At 42.9% G+C, this 19,834-nt stretch overlaps 1 long non-coding RNA gene across 2 annotated transcripts in view; it reads left to right on the top strand.

Moving 5' to 3' along the window:
• Positions 1–215, top strand: part of LOC143302067 (uncharacterized) — a 9,252-nt gene extending 9,037 nt beyond the window's left edge. For both annotated transcript variants that reach the window (XR_013057876.1, XR_013057877.1), the window contains exon 5: positions 1–215. This exon is cut by the window's left edge and continues 871 nt beyond it. This is a non-coding gene — a long non-coding RNA (uncharacterized LOC143302067).
• The last annotated feature ends 19,619 nt before the right edge of the window (positions 216–19,834 follow it).

Genomic DNA, 19,834 nt, shown 5'->3' with positions numbered 1-19,834 from the left:
TTTATTTGCCAGACATTCCTTTCAGTTCTGTGTTACTTCATTAGAGTCCAAAATGGACATTCCTTTCAGTTCTGTGTTACTTCATTAGAGTCCAAAATGGACATTCCTTTCAGTTCTGTGTTACTTCATTAGAGTCCAAAATGGAGACCTCTGTGTATCACTCAAAACTTCTTGTGTGAAACAGAAACGATAATAAAAAAAAAATTCCAAAAGCATCAATGATGTTTGCGCTCCTGTGTCCATTGAGAGAATCCTTACTTTATAAACTCTGGATCACCAATTAGGACCTTGTCTGACATTTGAACACACACACTCTCTCTCTCCCTCTCTCTCTCTCTTTCCCAATCTTTCTCTCTCAGTCTGGACTTTCGTTTGTATTACTCAAAACTTCCTTGTGTGAAACTGAATCGATGATAGATATTCCAAAGAATAAATGATGTTTGCGTTTCTGTGTCAATTGAGAGAATCCATGATTTCACACCGCATCACAATGGCTAACATTTACTGACCAGACTAAGGCCCTTAAGTCTTATTCACCAGATAAAGGCAAGTGTTGTTTGTCTTCTTACCGGATAGGGACACACAGCTCCTAATCACCAGACCAAGGGAGGCAACACTGGTCAGAGAAGTCCCACTCACCAGACGAAGGTAGACAAATCGTGGTCACCTGACAAATGGGGGCAGCACTGGTCATAATATAAAGTCAGAGAACGCCCACTCACCAGACAAATGATGAAGAGCTCAGGTCATCACCAGACAAAGACAATGAACTCGTAGCCAACGTAAAGTTTTTCACCCTCACATTGTTCTTCTTTCTACAGTTGTTTTTTTCCTACTTCGTTTGTTTGTCAGATAACTGTTCTGGCTCTCTCTTTGTTCATTGGAGCCCAGATTGACTTGCATTACTCAACGTCTTTTTTTGAAACTGAAACGAAAATAAAATTCAGTAATTCAAAGCATCAATGGTGTTTGTATTTTTTTTTAACACAAGGAAGATCCTTATTTCAACACGCATTGCATTGGCCAGAAAGGGCCCTTAACTTCTAGTCACCACACTAAGACCCACAAACCATACTCACTAGACACAGCGCCAAATCAGTAAGGGGAGGCAACAATGGTGACATACAAAGTCAGGCTTCAAAGTATCTTATACCAAAATTTCCGAAAAAGATAGTTTGAAAAATATTGTTTACGATTCATTGTTATTATTGAGAGATTCTGAAGATTCCCTTCACAATCCAGATGGATATTTTCTTTACCTATCATTAGTTTTAAAGATAAATTTGACAATTGCATGGGACGATACACGGAGGCCCTGTGTGAAGCATGCACTTAGCGCACGTAAAAGAACCCACAGCAACAAAAGGGTTGTCCCTGGTAAAATTATGTAGAAAAATCCACTTCGATGGGAAAATAAATAGCATTGCAGGCAGAAACCCCCCCCCCCCCCAAAAACAAAAACAAAATAAAGCCAAATCTTTGTGTCATGAGACTGAGAATTTTCATAGAAAATGAAAACTTTTTTTTTTTTTACCACGTACACACATACATATACACACACAGATACACACACACAACCGAAACACCGCATTATTACATAGACTCACATTGTGTGTGAACAAACTTGTGAACTCACAGATGACTAGCAATAAACAAAAAGAAATGATTCAATGTATTTTACACACACACACACACACACACACACACACATACACACACACATATATATATATATATATATATACATACATACATACATACATACATACATAGGTAGATAGATAGATGTACGTATAATTTATGGAAACCTGAAGAATCAACGCACATCCTGAAGCTGTTTCACCTGAGTCAGATCTGCATGAGACTCCATCCATTTTAAGAGTTGAGATTCTTTGGACTTGTTCCTCTTTTCTGCCCAAGTATTTAATGTATATACAAAAGGATTGATAGCAGAGTTTAAAGGTAATATGAATACTGCTAAAGCTACATTCACTTCTCCAGGGATTGGAATACCAGCCAGTGCTAATATTCCACACAATCCAATAGGAAACCAGCACAAGAAATCTGTTACTGCGATAGTAATCAACCGCTGAGCTATTGTTATATCTTGTGACACTTTGGTGGAGTTAGTTTTGAGAGCATTTGTCTGTATAGACCAGTAGATGAATGCCTGGCCTACAGATATGACTAAAAAGAGGACAAAATTGAGAACAATCATTACACTGAAAGAATACGGTTTTCCTTTGAACTCTTGTTTCGTCACTGGCAGCGGAATACAGATACCTGTCTGGCTGTAAAACTCCCAGTGTGATGTCACTGGAAGTAAAGGCAACAAGGCAAGGAACCAGCCTACCAGCCAGATCAGTAAACAAACTAATGTTGCTGACGTTCGCTCAAATCTCAAGGCGCTGAATGGAAAGCAGAGGACGATAAACCGATCTAAAGTGATCAAACAGATGATGAAAGCAGACACCTCACTGGACGACAGAGACAGAACGCCAGCCACAGTACAGGTCACACTGCTTTTCCATGTGTCATCATGATGGAGATATCTGCCACGTAACCTTTCATCAGCCACTCCTATGATGGCCATGTAGACACCCATCAGAAAGTCAGCCATTGTAAGGTTGGTGACAAACACACTGAAGCCACTGGAAGAGGTCATGCTCCTTGCAAACAAACGTGCACAGAAACAGAAGACGTTACCAGACACTGCCAGGCAGGTGATCAGCCACAGAAATCCACGGTATGTCCATGACTGCAGTAAATCTTCACAAGATGAAATTTCATCTTTGGGAGCAAAACAAGATGAGATATCAAAGTGGTCAGGGAGTATTTCATCACAACAAAGTTTGTAATTTTGTGCTGAAATGAATCGTAGATGGGAAAGATCCTTAAACATGTCAGGTGGAAATGTTTTCACAGGACTACCATCCATGTACAGATCAGTCAGCTGTGGAATATGCTGAAATCCACCAGCACTTATTGTGTGAATGGTCGTATATGTTAAATTCAGTTTCTGTAAGCTAAAAAACTGTGTAAACGCTTTCGAATCAAATACTGTCAGTCCTGTTTGTGACAGATCTACCATGGTAAGGGCACTATGTTGAAAGTCGATAGAAGAATCAGCACAAACTGATATTATAGGATTGTTAGACAAGGACAACGACTGCAAATTTTCTAAACCAAGAAACGAGGTCATGTTGACATGCTGCAGCTTGTTACTGCTGAGGTCAAGGAATCTCAAATTGATCAACTTCATTTCAGGCAGAAGGGACAGAGAACACCTGGCAAGAACCAGAAAAATGAGATAGGAGTTACTGTTCACATCAGACAATGTCAGACCTGAACCTGTGGCATCCAAGGAACGGATCTGGGGGAAGAGATCAGCATGGAAAGGCTGGACACAGAGAAAGGTGTGAACCTGACACAGGCAGCCTACAGGACAGGTAACATTGCACCACAATTCATCGTCACGCACTGGGCAGTGAGGCCAGCCATCACACACGTGGTCACTGTGTACACATATCATGGAATGTCGACATCGGAGAAACCCTGGACATGTCATCTCTTCACATCCCTCTTCATCCCCGTGCTCTATACAGTCATGAAACCCATTGCACCGTGTGTAAACAGGCAGACAATCATTGAATTCTCCTGGACAACGGTAATGGCTATCCGGACAAGACTCACTGGAATTCATTGGGATTGAGATGAAGTGCGAAATTCCATTGAACATGACAAGGACAGGGGATGGAATTCGTCTCTTAATGATGTGTTTCCTTTTGAAATCAGAACAGCTCCTTTCGTCTGATTCGTCCTGACAATGGGACAGTTGATCACACACGTTGTCATAGGAGACACACTGACCATTTTTACACGCGTAAACTGTGTTGCTACAAGGATAATGCTTACAGAAATATTCATCACTAGAATCCGAACAGTCAGCTATGAAGTCACACACCAGAGAATATGACAGAGTGGTTGTGTCTTCACTGCACCTGAATGTGGGAGTTAAAGTGTTGTGTAGATCTGTGTAATTCAACTCAGGTTGATCAGAAACACGGCAAGTGGATGAGTACTGCTGACTACACACTTCACCATTGTTGGAACCACAAGAGAGACGTTTGTGAGTCACATGACCAGTGTGGCAGTCTGTCTGAGAGTATTGTTCCTTTGAAAGGAATACGTGTGTGTCGGCAAAAAGAATTCTCTTTGGATGACTGGATGTTTCTGCACTCTTGTTTAATTTCACTTCACATGACACCCCATACTCACGCAACAAAGTATTACAGGACCAATGATAATTTTTCATTGAAGTCAGAGAAAGTGAGAGACAAGAAATAGCCTTCCCACAGTCATTAGAGATACTTTCAAATAAATGGTGGTGAACAGTTCTGTCTTCAGTGTAATCACTGTGTCTGTACATATTGGGCAGTGCAACATTGTTTGAATACAAACCTATCAGCGGACCCATAAAGCCACCCCAGTATACATTTGATTTATTGGTGATAACACCAAGTGGGTCAAACAGACAGGTAGGAAAGCCCAGTGTACCACCAAACGAACTGCAATACTCATTAGCCTTTTTATTTTGATCTGCAATCATTGTCCATTTGTTCAGTTTCAGTACCCTAACTATTTTGTAACAACGGTTACACAAGGCCACCATTCCCTGACAGTCAGCACTGCTGAAGGGACAGTGTTCTGTTTCATCCCGTCCATCTTCACACTCTGTCTTTAGGTTACAATCCATGTGGTGCTGAAAGCTGGAATAGTGCTCCACTGAACAGTTCCACAAACCGCTGGGTAGTTTCAGGGGTGCTCTACTTTCAGGGAAATAGGAAAAGAAGAAACGAAAACATTGTGTGTTGGTTAGTTTGACGCAATTGTAGCAGTCAAAGGAAACAACGAATTGTGTGTCATTGAAACAGTACAGTTGGGCAATGTCACACTCCACTCCATTCGAATCCCAGACAGGAATTCTGTTATCGGTTCCACCGTGATAACGATACAGATGGATGTACACACCGTATGGTGAAAGCTTTTTCATGCTGATCATAAACTGATGTCTGACAGGCACAGACATTTTGCTCCACATCATGTATGTATAATTCTCACTTGTATTTCTTCTCAGTGTGAAGTATCCAGATGACGGTGATGTCATGACAAGGACCACTCCGGGTGCTTTGAGTGTAATTACGTTTTTAAAAAAATGAATTAAATGATATTACAAGCTAAATCATCTCATTCAATAAATGCATTATTGAAGCACCAATCATACACTAGCCAGCCGTAAAGGACATGTATAATATCATAAAAAAGGGCTGGAAATTTGGTTAGTTCAAAATACTAGGTCTCTGTGACCTTTGAATGATTTGTGAAATGTAATGGAGGTTAATTCAGATAAGATGATAACCTGAGGCCAAGTGTGCAGCACGCACTTAGGATACGTAGAAGAACCCACGGCAACGAAAAGGCCGTCCGTGGCAGAATTATGATAATCCACTTTGGTAGGAAAGCAAACTGCACTTGCTGGAAGAAAAACATTTTGTTCTAATTGGTGGCGCTGTCACTGTAGCAACGCGCTCCCCGGTGAGAGCTGCGCCTTATTTTCAGACAGATAAATCTGTTATGACAAAAGAGTAATGCAACACAATGCAATTGGTATAACACATAGGACTGTCAAGATAAAAAAATATTTAATATTTGGATGGAATGGTCATGCACCTCTTTGGATAGAGTGGCAATATGGAAAAAAAACTTCTTCAAAATTAAGTTCACTACAAAACACAGTAGTGACGGTGATTAAAAAATTATTATAAAAAAAAACCAACTAAAAAAAAAACCTTTGATTTATTAAATCTGATTTTCATGTTTGAAATTTTGAAAGCATATTCTTTTTGTGACAGCGCTTGTCTATAAACATATACAATCAACAGTAATTGTAAATATTCAGAATGTTCAGTGTTTTCAGGTTGAAAGAGGGTGTGGACATGGAGGCTCATACATGTACGTTCTTTTGTGCAGAACTTCTGGCTATGATAGTAGGAGAAGAAGAAAAAAAGGAATAAGACATGCGTCACAAAACATAACGTTGCACAGTTTGCTGTCAGTATCTATGTGACTGACAATAAAGATAGGTCTTTATTTTAGCAGTAACCATCTGTCCAGGGACTGGAATTACCACCTATCCGGATTTTGCCAAGTTCTGGTTCTGTCTACAAACTGTGATGAAATTCGGGTGGTGTCGTTAGGAAGCAAGAAAATATCTCACAAAATATGTTTTATCTAAAGAAGCAAAAATCATCCTAAATTCAAACTGTTGGACATCTGCTTCACCCATGATTTAAATGATTGTGAAATCTGGAACTGTGATGATAAATTCGCAGCCGTTAAGACACTGTTTGCAACCAGGAAAGAACGAATTATCACTCTCCTCAGAAGAGTCCCTGATCTATTAAAAAAAAAAAAAAAATCTTTTCTAAATTACTGCCAGACCCAGCTGTTAATTCTATATAAAAGCGATAAACTTTGCGTTTTTAATCAGCTTGGAGTGGAATACGGAACACATTTAGCAAAGAAATAACGATGAAAGCGTAAAATATACATGGTTAAAAATTTCGGGGAGTTAACTCTCTCCATAGAGACGACGTTAACAGTGTTTCACCCCAATTACCATCATCAAAATATTGCAAGCGGAAGGCTCTTACACTGAAAAGGTGAATGTTGACAAAGAATACCACAATTCTGACGACGGAAGCTAAAGGCTGGGTCATTCATACACCCACTGGACATCCGAGGTGTCTGTGTAGAAGAGAAGAGAGGACTGTTCATTCATCATCATCTTAGATTCTTCCAGTCTCTCTATTGCTCTTCACGGACAGCGTTGGGAAGTCGATGGATTACGATGTTTCTCCCGTTGAGTTTCAGAACACCACTGTTTGTAACTTGTCTCTCTGTAAAAATCGATTGCTGTGTGGAATAGTTCACTGCCACAGACCAGGATATTTCACGAGTTCACAAAGGACGAAACTTCAAACATGTCAGATACACAGTTAGCTCTCTCTCTCAGAGGTGATTCAAATGGCTCCAAGTTATTGTTTCCGAATAGTTTATACCCTCTTTGCACACACGAACACACATACTTGGACATAGAAACATGTGTACAGTCAGACACACACAAAAAACAGGAACACACATGCACGCAATATCAAAAGCACGATCACAAACACACACACACACACACACACACATATCCCCCCCCTCTCTCTCTCTCTCACACACACACACACACACACACACACACATTCATGCTGGTGCATGTACACACACACACACACACGCGCGCGCGCGCGCGCGCGCGCGCGTGCACGCTCACGCACATTCATGCATGTACGCATTGACATGTATAGGCACACACTTCCTAGGTGATTCAAATGGCTCCAAGTTATTGTTTCCGAATAGTTTATACCCTCTTTGCACACACGAACACACATACATGGACAAAGAAACATGTGTACAGTCAGACACACACAAAAAACAGGAACACACATGCACGCAATATCAAAAGCACGATCACACACACACACACACATATCCCCCCCTCTCTCTCTCTCACACACACACACACACACACACACACACACACACACACATTCATGCCGGTGCATGTACACACACACACACGCGCGCGCGTGCACGCTCACGCACATTCATGCATGTACGCATTGACATGTATAGGCACACACTTCCTAGGTGATTCAAATGGCTCCAAGTTATTGTTTCCGAATAGTTTATACCCTCTTTGCACACACGAACACACATACATGGACAAAGAAACATGTGTACAGTCAGACACACACAAAAAACAGGAACACACATGCACGCAATATCAAAAGCACGATCACACACACACACACACATATCCCCCCCTCTCTCTCTCTCACACACACACACACACACACACACACACACATTCATGCCGGTGCATGTACACACACACACACGCGCGCGCGTGCACGCTCACGCACATTCATGCATGTACGCATTGACATGTATAGGCACACACTTCCTAGGTGATTCAAATGGCTCCAAGTTATTGTTTCCGAATAGTTTATACCCTCTTTGCACACACGAACACACATACATGGACAAAGAAACATGTGTACAGTCAGACACACACAAAAAACAGGAACACACATGCACGCAATATCAAAAGCACGATCACACACACACACACACACATATCCCACACCCTCTTTCTCTCTCTCACACACACACACACACACACACGCACACACACACACACACACACACACACACACACACACACATTCATGCCGGTGCATGCACACACACACGCGCGCGCGCGCGTGCACGCTCACGCACATTCATGCATGCACGCATTGCAATGTATAAGCACACACTTCCTATATGATTTATTGCTTCACATTGTGAGGCAAACTTGAAATAAACGCGTAAATCATAGCAGAAAGCTAAACCAAGCTTTATAGTTTACTACCTATATTGATGAGTAATAAATAATGTTGGGAAAAGGAACACGGCGGAGATATAGCCTACGCATTATCATATTAATTTTTTGCAAAGCTTGACCGAACATACTTTTACTGCATGAATATCTTACAGTCAATGAAAGGCCATCATACACACTGTTGAACATGTTCTCTGTTGAACAAGTGTGTTTAGTCTGGTTCTGTGCCACGTGTAGTGGAGACATTACAGGACCAAAGATAACAGTGTACAGAGTGATGTGTGCCTTCAGTACACTGTGTATCCCAGGTACCGATCAGGTAACAGCACAGTGGTAGAGTAAGGTGAAGACTATCCAGACTGTCCCCACTGACTCAAGTGTGTCGTCACAAATAAAATGAAAAAAAAAAAAAAACCAACAAAACTACTGCTACTACTACCGAAAAAAAAGTTTAATTGTATAGCGTCTAACCATTGTATTGTATTGTATTGCATTGTATTTCTCTTTTTATCACAACTGATTTCTCTGTGTGAAATTCGGGCTGCTCTCCCCAGGGAGAGCACGTCGCTACATTACAGCGCCACCTTTTTTTTTTCTTTTTTTTACTGGGTTCTTTTACGTGCGCTAAGTGCATGCTGCAAACGAGACCTCGGTTTATCGTCTCATTAGAATGGCTAGCGTCCAGACCACCACTCAAGGCCTAGTGGAGGAGGAGAAAATATCGGCGGCTGAGCCGTGATTCGAACCAGCGCGCTCAGATTCTCTCGCTTCCTAGGCGGACGCGTTACCTGTAGGCCATCACTCCACATACTGGGAGCGTGTGTCTTAATTCATATGGCAAGGAGTTCCACTGGACGGGGGCGGTGAATGCGAAGGATTTTTGACCAGTGGACTTAGACAGAACAGAAGGACTTTGGAGAATGCCATGGTGTGATGATGCGGTGAATGCAGTGCAATGCATATGTTGGCTTGAGAGTGCTCAGCATGCATACCATGTCAGTGACATTACCCCTACGCTGCTTATCCTGAAGCATGCATGCACACTCACACTTGGCTTGAGAGTTCTCAGCATGCATACCATGTCAGTGACATTACCCCTACGCTGCTTATCCTGAAGCATGTATGTACACTGACACTTGGCTTGAGAGCGCTCAGTATGCATACCATGCCAGTGACATTACCCCTACGCTGCTTATCCTGAAGCATGTATGCACACTGACACTTGGCTGCGCTGCAGGAACCAACACTGTGCCGTAAGTTCTTTGTCAACAGTCTGTGCTTGACCCAAAACCCATAAACACACACACACACACACACACACACACACACACACACACACACACACACACACACACACACACACACACACACGCATTCACACACACACACACACACACACACGTTTTGAATCATCATTTCTCTTATGAAGAAAAGTATTTTTTTTTAAATAAATAAAGAAGAAAAGTAAAATAAAAAAAATAAAAAAAAAGTGAAAAAAAATCATTTAAAAAATTGTTTTTCACAAATTCCTGGCCTTTTTCTAACCGAACGTCTAGTGATAAATCAACCGTTCACAGCTAAAAGCAACGGACGACATCATGCTTCTTCCCTGAACTAGTGATAGATTTTCACGTGCCAGTGCATTATACGATGGACAGCATTTCTCTTCTTCAGTTTATTCAGTCTCATTTTGTTCTCATTTACCATCATACCTCTTTGCATCTTTCATTTTGCATTATATTGTGTAGGGCATCCAGGAGTCATGACCTGGGTGCGGCCCGGCCCCCTTAGAGTGTAAGGAGTTAAGGGCCGAAACACTTGACTGAGGGGGGCTTCTTCTCTGAAGACCTTGTGCTGTCCAGCTCTCCCTAGAGTTTCTTATCACTGTATGTGCTTACTTATTTTGCTTAAAAAAAAAAGTATTTTATTTCATGTCAGTGTTTTATACAACCTGGGGCAGGCTTTCAACGTGTTACCGGTACATCGGGCAAACGTGTGAATCAGGAATCTGCTTTTTTTTCTTTTCTTTTTTTTTTTTTTTTTTTAGCAGACGTGGAATACCTTGCATATACGTGGAATAACTTGCATGGATCATATTGTACGCTTTGAATCCTCCACAAAACTGACACTGACACGAAACCACATTCAGTCTGGAATTCGCTCTTTCCCATGGGAACTCATCACACACGGTCTGTTTTATCTTCTTGAAAAAAAAAAAATCAAAATTAACCTATTTAAACAATGTAACCAATCCTGAAACACTTACATCCATTCCATGACATGTTGGAGCGGATGTTTAATCTCCAGATAGTGTGCAACAGGTAACTCCATCCCCAGCAAGACCTCTACCACGTCTTCGTGGAACTTCAAGGAGGTCTATGACAGGGAATGGTATTTGACAAGCTTGCCTTATGGTCGATCACGAGACTGTGCGACACTAAGGCCAGCCTGATCAAAGCCATGAGGCACCTCTACAACAAGGTAGTCAGCTCAGTCTACTCCAGTGGCAGCATAATTTTATATGACTGGTTTAGAACGACAGTCGGAGTGAGATAAGGCTGTCGGCATGTTCTCAACTACTCTCTCGACTCGATACTAACAACGGCTATAGCTGTCATCCATTTCCATCCGGTTGTATACTGACAACGGCTATACCCGTTCCGACCTTCAAAAATTTCCACAAGTGACGTCGTGACCCAGTGCCACAGACACAGCCATCCATGTTAGAGCCTAATTAGCATAGGCCAACCTTTGACCACTGGAGTGGCTGGCGAGTCACTTGTTGCTGTGTTGCTGAGCTATTTTTATCGTCACCCAGGCCTTTGTGTTCAGACAATCAACAATGGCGTCGCAACCCAGTGCAAGTGGTTCACAGAGCAGACAAGGCAGGCATGTTTACACCCTACGAGAAGCCGTGGAACTGGTCTAAACAGAAGAATCAGATGTAGAGTATGGTGAAGAAGACAAGGAGAGTGATTTTGTTCCATCAGAGGAGATCGAACAAGAAAGTTTATCAGATATCGAACCTGATGTGGAAGAGCAGAGAGGCGTGGCTAGTGATGTGAACAGTGACTGTGCAAGAGAGGCCGGTGCACACGGACTACTGGCTGACTGGAGCACGGACAGTTTTCTTCGTTTTATGAGCAAAGAGTGGCATGAAGATTTAAGATTTTTTTTCTTCTTCAATTCCACCATACATGGACCAGGAACTGCACGGACTGCAGCTACAAGGTATGACTGGCCACGCCCCCATAGATTTTTTTTTTCCATGTGTAGACTGCGGCTGTTTTGTATATCAAATAGTGAGGTTTTTTTCGGCCCTGTGATGAGTGTTAGTGTACTCTTACAGTGCAGAAACGTGTGATTATCATTTTTTTTTCAAGAACAGTGTGGATCACCTAGACAAAAAAGATCATCGTAAAGGATACATCATCTCCATTCAGCTTCAGACAGAGTGCCATAGAGTGAAGAGCTGCTTACTGTGCTTATTCACTATATCGATAATCATGTCTCCAAATTTCAAGATTGTGTGACATTTCTTCTTTTTTTTTCTTTTTCTTTTTTCAAACCATACTAATACCTACTGTACTGGAGAATGCCACATGACAAATTACGAATGAGCTAAAGGGTTTGACAATGCAATTATGTGGAAAATAACCTTTCTTTCACCAATGCTGTGAATTTTACTACTATGATGTGCAACCACCCTCAATTTTGTTATCGTCAAAAAGGTAATCCTATTTATCTCTGGCTACAAAAAGTGAACCATAATAGAAAGAGCTTTGGCAGTTTGTACTCTTATTATTCACTTTATCAGTAATGATGTCTCCAACTTTCAAAACTGTGTGAGTGTGTCTTTTTTTTATGATTTGTTTTCAAACCATACTGATGCCTAGTGTATTAAAGAATGCCACATGGCAAATTATCAATTAGCCACGTGCATGTTATTTATTTTTGCTCATTTGTATGGTGCAGAAACTCTCAAATAGCCATTTGTTTAACCCTCTACAGAGTTTGACAATGCAATTTATGTGGAGAGTTTGACAATGCAATTTATGTCGAAAATAATCTTCTTTCAAAAATGCTGTGAATTTCACCACTATGATGTGGAACCACCCTCAATTTTGTTATCGTCAAAAAAGTAATCCTATTTATCTCTGGCTACAAAAAGTGCACCATAACAGTAAGAGCTTTGAAAGGTTGTGCTCCTCTTATTCACTTTATTAGTAATTGTGTCTCCAAATTTCAAGACTGTATGTCTTTTCTTTGTTTTTCTTTCTTTTTTTCTTGTTTTCAACGCTATACTAAGGCCTAGCATGCTGAAGAATGCCACATGAAAAATTACGAATTTGCCAATTGCGTGTTACTGATATTAGTTCATTTGTACAGTGCAGACACTCTCAAACAGCCATTTTTTTACATTCTACAGGGTTCCTCAATGTGATGTATGTGGAAAATAACCCTTCTTTCAAAAATGCTGAAAATTTTCCTTCTATGCATTTGGAACCACCCTCAATTTTGTATGAAAGTACATGAAAGTAAGTGTTATGAAACTTAGTACCATGCTTATTTCATTTATCAATAAACATGTCTCAAAATTTCAAAATTATTCTGTTTTGTCATTATTTTTTGGGGTGATTTTTTTTTAAACCTATACAAATGCCCTGTATCCAGAGGAACACGTGATTACAAAAATCCCGGTATAGAGTGAGTTATTAACGTATTTATAGATTTATGACCAATGCATTGACAGAACACAAAGGAGCACTCTGCGTCAGATGCAGAACAATCACCAGGTTATGGCGACATGGACAGCCCAGCAGGGTAAGACCTGTGCAGCCTGTGGCATGGAGATCAGTGCAGAGAAAATCACCAACGGCATCAGTACTGACATGGTCAATGATAAGAAACTGAAAACAGTCAACTGTTTCAAGTAACTAATTATTGTCTTTTCATTTTTTATTTTTCATTTATTTTTATCTCTTTTTTGTGTGCTTAGAGTTGATTTCCTCAAGATTTTGCACCTCATAAATACCATTATTATTATTATTGTTATTTTTTTTTTAATTTCAAGGCATGACTAAGCGCGTTGGGTTACGCTGCTGGTCAGGCATCTGCTTGGCAGATGTGGTGCAGCGTATATGGATTTGACCGAACGCAGTGACGCCTCCCTGAGCTACTGAAACTGATACTGATACTTCAAGTAACTGCGAGAAATTGACTCAAAACAGATCAAAGCTGAGCTATAGTCCATGATTTCACAAACAACAACACCAACAACATTGAAGACCATTTAGAGTGAGAAGAACATCGCACTCAGCTCAAAGATCAGACTGGTGTATTCCTAGGTCAACAATCCTGTTTGTCTGTTAATCATGGACTTTGGCAACTGATACACAAGTGGATACAGGCCACAGAGATGAGATGCTTCCGAAAACTCCTCAGCATCAGTGGGCAGAGACGTCACTGACTGGCGTTCGAAAGAATGAAATGGAATACTGCTTACAAGCATATCATGACGACATGATGATAGCTTACGCCAAACAATAATAAGACCTGTGAATGAACAACAACGCAATTGTTCTAGCAAAGTTTACCAACTTAAGACAACATAAAAATACTCATATTAACACAAGCAATGTGTTGATTTACAAATCATCAGCACAACTTACACAAAGTACTTACAGTAGAATGTCAGGCAGATGACTGTGTGTGCAACACTGAGAGTGTGTTCCAAAACAACCCTATGTGAAGACTGACTGCCTGGACACCAACCACTTTCATTTCAACTTCGAATTTGTGCTGCACCATCAAACAGGTCAATGGGTGGACACCGTCACTGTAGTGAAACTGTCATTTGCTTCACAGCATATGCTCTGAGTTGAACCGTGATTATCGTAGCCAGCTGAGCACTTGGCTACATAATAAAAATGGAAGACACGTATAAAGCAAATGATTGAAATAAGAATAGAATGATGCCATCAGACGCATTTTCGGCAATTATTTATACAAGTACCCACGACAAGTCCAGTTCTTTTGGCAAAATTATGTCCAGCAGATCGCAAGTCTTCTTCTTCGTTCGTGGTCTGGAACTCCCACGTTCGCTCGTATGTACACGAGTGAGCTTTTAGTCTATGACCGTTTTTACCCCGCCATGCAAGCAGCCATACTCCATTTTCGGGTGTCTTCTGCTTCAAACCTTGCAGACTTCAGATCCATCACTACCTGACTGTTCGATCTAGGACTAGATTCCACAAAAATCAATTGCTTCTCAGTGTTATAATCTATGGAAACACTAGGAACGTTTCTCTCTAAATAAAGGCGTAGCTGGCCTTTGTATAAACTAGAAAAGTATTCACATGCACGTAGACCTATGTTGTGCGAGTTGTCTGACAAATTACAGAGAGCAAGTCAAGGTTTCCTCATTTCAATCGTCGTTCGTGGACATTATGCAGTAAGTGATGAAGCCTATGTACAGATCATTCTTTGAATAACATCAGCGGCCGCCTTCGTCTCTTTATGTGTTAACGCGAACAGTTGTTGTGACCCACGTACTGATCGTAATATGCATATGCGGATGTCGCTGATGGTGCTATTTACTGACTGTGTGTGTGTGTGTGTGTGTGTGTGTGTGTCTGTGTCTGTGTGTGTGCGTGGGCGTCGTGTGTGTGTGTGTGTGTGTGTGTGTCTGTCTGTCTGTCTGTCTGTCTGTCTGTCTCTGTGTGTGTGCGTGGGTGTCGTGTGTGTGTGTGTGTGTGTGACTACCAGGTTGGTCCTGGTGAAAAAAAAAATCACGCAATTTCAGCAAAGCAGGAGCCCCGAGTTTCAATGCAGCTTGGTGAAGTGAGCTGTCAGCACTATTGTTCACTGAACACAGCTGTTTGAAGATGGAGGGTGTAGATCTGGCGTGGGGATGGTTGGGGTTTATCAGGGGAGAAGAAAAGCCATGGAAATCAGGGCAAAGGGAGACAGGTAGAACAAAAGCCATGGAAAACCGGGGAGAGGGAGACAGGTAGAAGAAAGGCCATGGAAAACAGGGGAAAGGGAGACAGGTGAGCCATGGAAATCAGGGGAAAGGGAGACAGGTGAGCCATGGAAATCAGGGGAAAGGGAGACAGGTGAGCCATGGAAAACAGGGGAAAGGGAGACAGGTGAGCCATGGAAATCAGGGCAAAGGGAGACAGGTGAGCCATGGAAATCAGGGGAGAGGGAGACAGAACAAAAGCCATGGAAATCACAGGTAGAACAAAAGCCATGGAAAGCAGGGGAAAGGGAGACAGGTGAGCCATAGAAAACAGGGGAAAGGGAGACAGGTGAGCCATAGAAAACAGGGGAAAGGGAGACAGGTAAACCATGGAAATCAGGGGAAAGGGAGACAGGTGAACCATGGAAAGCAGGGGAAAGGGAGACAGGTGAACCATGGAAAGCAGGGGAAAGGGAGACAGGTGAGTCGTGGAAATCAGGGGAAAGGGTGACAGGTGAGCCATAGAAATCAGGGGAAAGGGAGACAGGTAAACCATGGAAATCAGGGGAAAGGGAGACAGGTGAACCATGGAAATCAGGGGAAAGGGAGAGAGGTGAACCATGGAAATCAGGGGAAAGGGAGACAGGTGAACCATGGAAATCAGGGGAAAGGGACAGGTGAGCCATAGAAAACAGGGGAAAGAGAGACAGGTGAACCATGGAAATCAGGCGAAAGGGAGACAGGTGAACCATGGAAATCAGGGGGAAGGGAGACAGGTGAACCATGGAAATCAGGGGGAAGGGAGACAGGTGAGCCATGGAAATCAGGGGAAAGGGAGACAGGTGAGCCATGGAAATCAGGGGAAAGGGAGACAGGTGAGCCATGGAAATCAGGGGGAAGGGAGACAGGTGAACCATGGAAAGCAGGGGGAAGGGAGACAGGTGAGCCATGGAAAGCAGGGGGAAGGGAGACAGGTGAGCCATGGAAATCAGGGGGAAGGGAGACAGGTGAACCATGGAAAGCAGGGGAAAGGGAGACGGGTAGAACAAAAGCCATGGAAAGCAGGGGAAAGGGAGACAGGTGAACCATGGAAATCAGGGGAAACGGAGACAGGTGAGCCATGGAAATCAGGGAAAGAGAGACAGGTGAACCATGGAAATCAGGGGAAAGGGAGACAGGTGAGCCATGGAAAGCAGGGGAAAGGGAGACAGGTGAGCCATGGAAATCAGGGGAAAGGGAGACAGGTGAACCATGGAAATCAGGGGAAAGGGAGACGAGTGAGCCATGGAAATCAGGGGAAAGGGAGACAGGTGAGTCATGGAAAGCCGGGGAGAGGGAGACAGGTGAACCATGGAAAGCACGGGAAAGGGAGACAGGTGAACCATGGAAATCACGGGAAAAGGGAGACAGGTGAGCTATGGAAATCACGGGAAAGGGAGACAGGTGAGCCATGGAAAGCAGGGGAAAGGGAGACAGGTGAGCTATGGAAATTAGGGGAAAGGGTGACAGGTGAGCCATGGAAATCAGGGGAAAGGGAGACAGGTGAGCCATGGAAAACAGGGGAAAGGGAGACAGGTGAACCATGGAAATCAGGGGAAAGGGAGACAGGTGAACCATGGAAATCAGGGGAAAGGGAGACAGGTGAACCATGGAAATCAGGAGAAAAGGAGACAGGAAAATTATGAAGAAAGGCGTGGATACCGATGACCAGGCTGTGCTTCAAGCAAGACTTCAAGTTGATATCGAACCGTTTCTGATCACACCCGATGGTTGACTTACTCTCTCTGAATTCTTCTCTCTGATGGTTTTCGCAGATGAACAGCAAAAGTCTGGTGACCAAAGTCATGTGGCTGCTTCAGGCTTGTGTGTGTGTGTGTGTGTGTGTGTGTGTGTTTCTTTATTTAGCACCGCACGTTTATAGTGGGTCACTGTGATGTAGATCCTAGGTTTCTAGATGTAGATCCTAGGTTTATGACACAGTGTGTGATGTGCACACCACACCACACCACACCGCACCGCACCCCACCGCACCACACCACACCGCACCACACCACACCGCACCACAGCACACCGCAGCACACCACACCGCACCACAGCACACCACACCGCACCACAGCACACCACACCGCACCACACCACAGCACACCACACCGCACCACAGCACACCACACCGCACCACAGCACACCACACCGCACCACACCGCACCACAGCACACCACACCGCACCACACCACAGCACACCACACCGCACCACAGCACACCACACCGCACCACACCGCACCACAGTACACCACACCGCACCGCACCACAGCACACCGCACCACACCGCACCACAGCACACCACACCGCACCAAACCGCACCACACCACACCACACCACACCGCACCACACGGCACTTCATGGCCATGATGACGATACAGACAGCTCTTGTGATGCTCAAATATAAGCGTTAAGGTCGGCAAGTGGTCAAAACAGAACACAGTAGAGGGGCAGTATCCTCCCCTGGTTGGTATGGGCAGTGGCGACAAAGTGATAACTTGTTTTCATTTTCCTGTTGTTGTTGACACGTTGCCATGACATTGTGACCCTTTGTCAGCACGCGCTTTCTTGTGGTCCCACGTTTTCTCGCAATGTGTGAGAAAGCATGGGGAGCGATACAGCGCTTTCTCTCACTTTCGAAAGGATGAGATTGTGAGAACGCGATGTCATTCTACGTGCTTTCTCGCAATGTGTCAGAAAGTGTCAGAAATCCCCCTTTTCTTTGTTGTTGGGAAAAGACAAGAAACCAGCCCCAACAAAGGAAATGACAAAGGGAACCCTTTCACCGCCAATGTCGCACATTAGTACCAGCTAGGTAGAGCACCCGTGTCACTGAAATGCGACCAGATCATAGGTTTGTTATTCATGAACCTACTGCTCTTAGATTTCAGCAGTAGGACAGGCCATATTTTCTACACATCACAGGGGAACTTAACCCCCAGCTATTCTTAGACACCATCTTTTCTGTGTTTATAGCAAAAGGGACTTTGCACTCTGAATTGACTGGTGGTGAAATTATAGATATATCTATAGAAATACGAGAAACTTTACACACACACGTACACACCCTTCACCCCCCACACTGCCAAAAAATGCACACCGAAGCAAGTACTGAAATATTTACTGAAAGTGCACTGGCTGAACAGTGAGTGTGTGCTATCATTATTGACTGATTGGCTGACTCGTACAGTTGGTATCAGTGAGTTAATTACTGACAGTCTCAATGAGTTGTCAACCTGTTTAAACAAATACAATGTGCCTCATGGCGTAGATAATGTATTTTGAAGAGTGCCGTTTCAGCCGTGTTTGAAAACATGTCACTGAAACAGGATTGAAGGAACATAGTCTTGTTGTCTTTTCTTATCTCATCACAGGTAAGATAGACCAGAAAAATACCCGAACCAACTCTACAACGCTCAGGGCCGTATGTCCAGGTATTCAATATTTTATGGATCAAAACAAAACACAATACACAGTCCTGCAAGTCAATGTTTCAGACTGTGACAATCATGGGGATTATGACATGCAGGACACAGGAGTGGTGTATGGTGTGTGTGATGACTTGACTTCTTTCTGCAGAATGCATGTGGTTTCACGAGATATGCATGTCCAGGTTCATTCACAACGCTTAGCGTATTGGTGCGATGCCAGTTACTGGCGAATAGATATACAGTATAAATTTCAGCGTTTTGCGGTGATCTGTATGCACCATAGCCTTGAAGAGCTGTTTTTTCAATCATTTGGAAATGTTTATGTGGAGCATAGCAACACTCCGTTAGTTAACATTCATATTGTGAAAACGAAACATGCTTTTATTAAGAAAAACGTGCTGAAGCACAGTGGATATTTGGTAGCACCACATGTGGCAAGATATGATCCTTTCAAAGAAATAGTTTGCAGTGCACAGCTGGAGGGACCCACTGATCACGCTATTTTGATCAGTGTACAACAATTATACACTCCTAAGCTTAGTGGAGCGAGCAGACTTCCTATTCTGGAGTACCGAAAAACAAATGCAACTCAACAGAGTTTACAGAGTTGGACCATTGATCAGTTCCCACTCGCTGAAATCTTTCTTTCGTCCTACCTTTATGTTCAGCTTCGTGTCATGGAATTTAGTCAGAGTATAAAACTATATTTTTCTACATATTCCCAGACTAGACTGCCCTGTAAACTGTCTAGTGGCTTGTTCAATTGTTCTGTGACCATCTATTCCGAATTTCAAGATCATCTAGACTGCAACCTGAAGACAGAATGTGACAGTGGTCAGGATGAAACAGAACACTGTCCCTTCAGCAGTCCTGACTGTCAGGGTCTGGTGGCTTCACATAACAAAT

The sequence above is a fragment of the Babylonia areolata genome, chromosome 28 (assembly GCF_041734735.1).
Source record: "Babylonia areolata isolate BAREFJ2019XMU chromosome 28, ASM4173473v1, whole genome shotgun sequence".
Taxonomy (NCBI): Eukaryota; Metazoa; Mollusca; class Gastropoda; order Neogastropoda; family Buccinidae; genus Babylonia; species Babylonia areolata.
The sequence above is the reverse complement of the archived record's forward strand: the minus strand, read 5'-3'. Positions and strand labels throughout refer to the sequence as shown.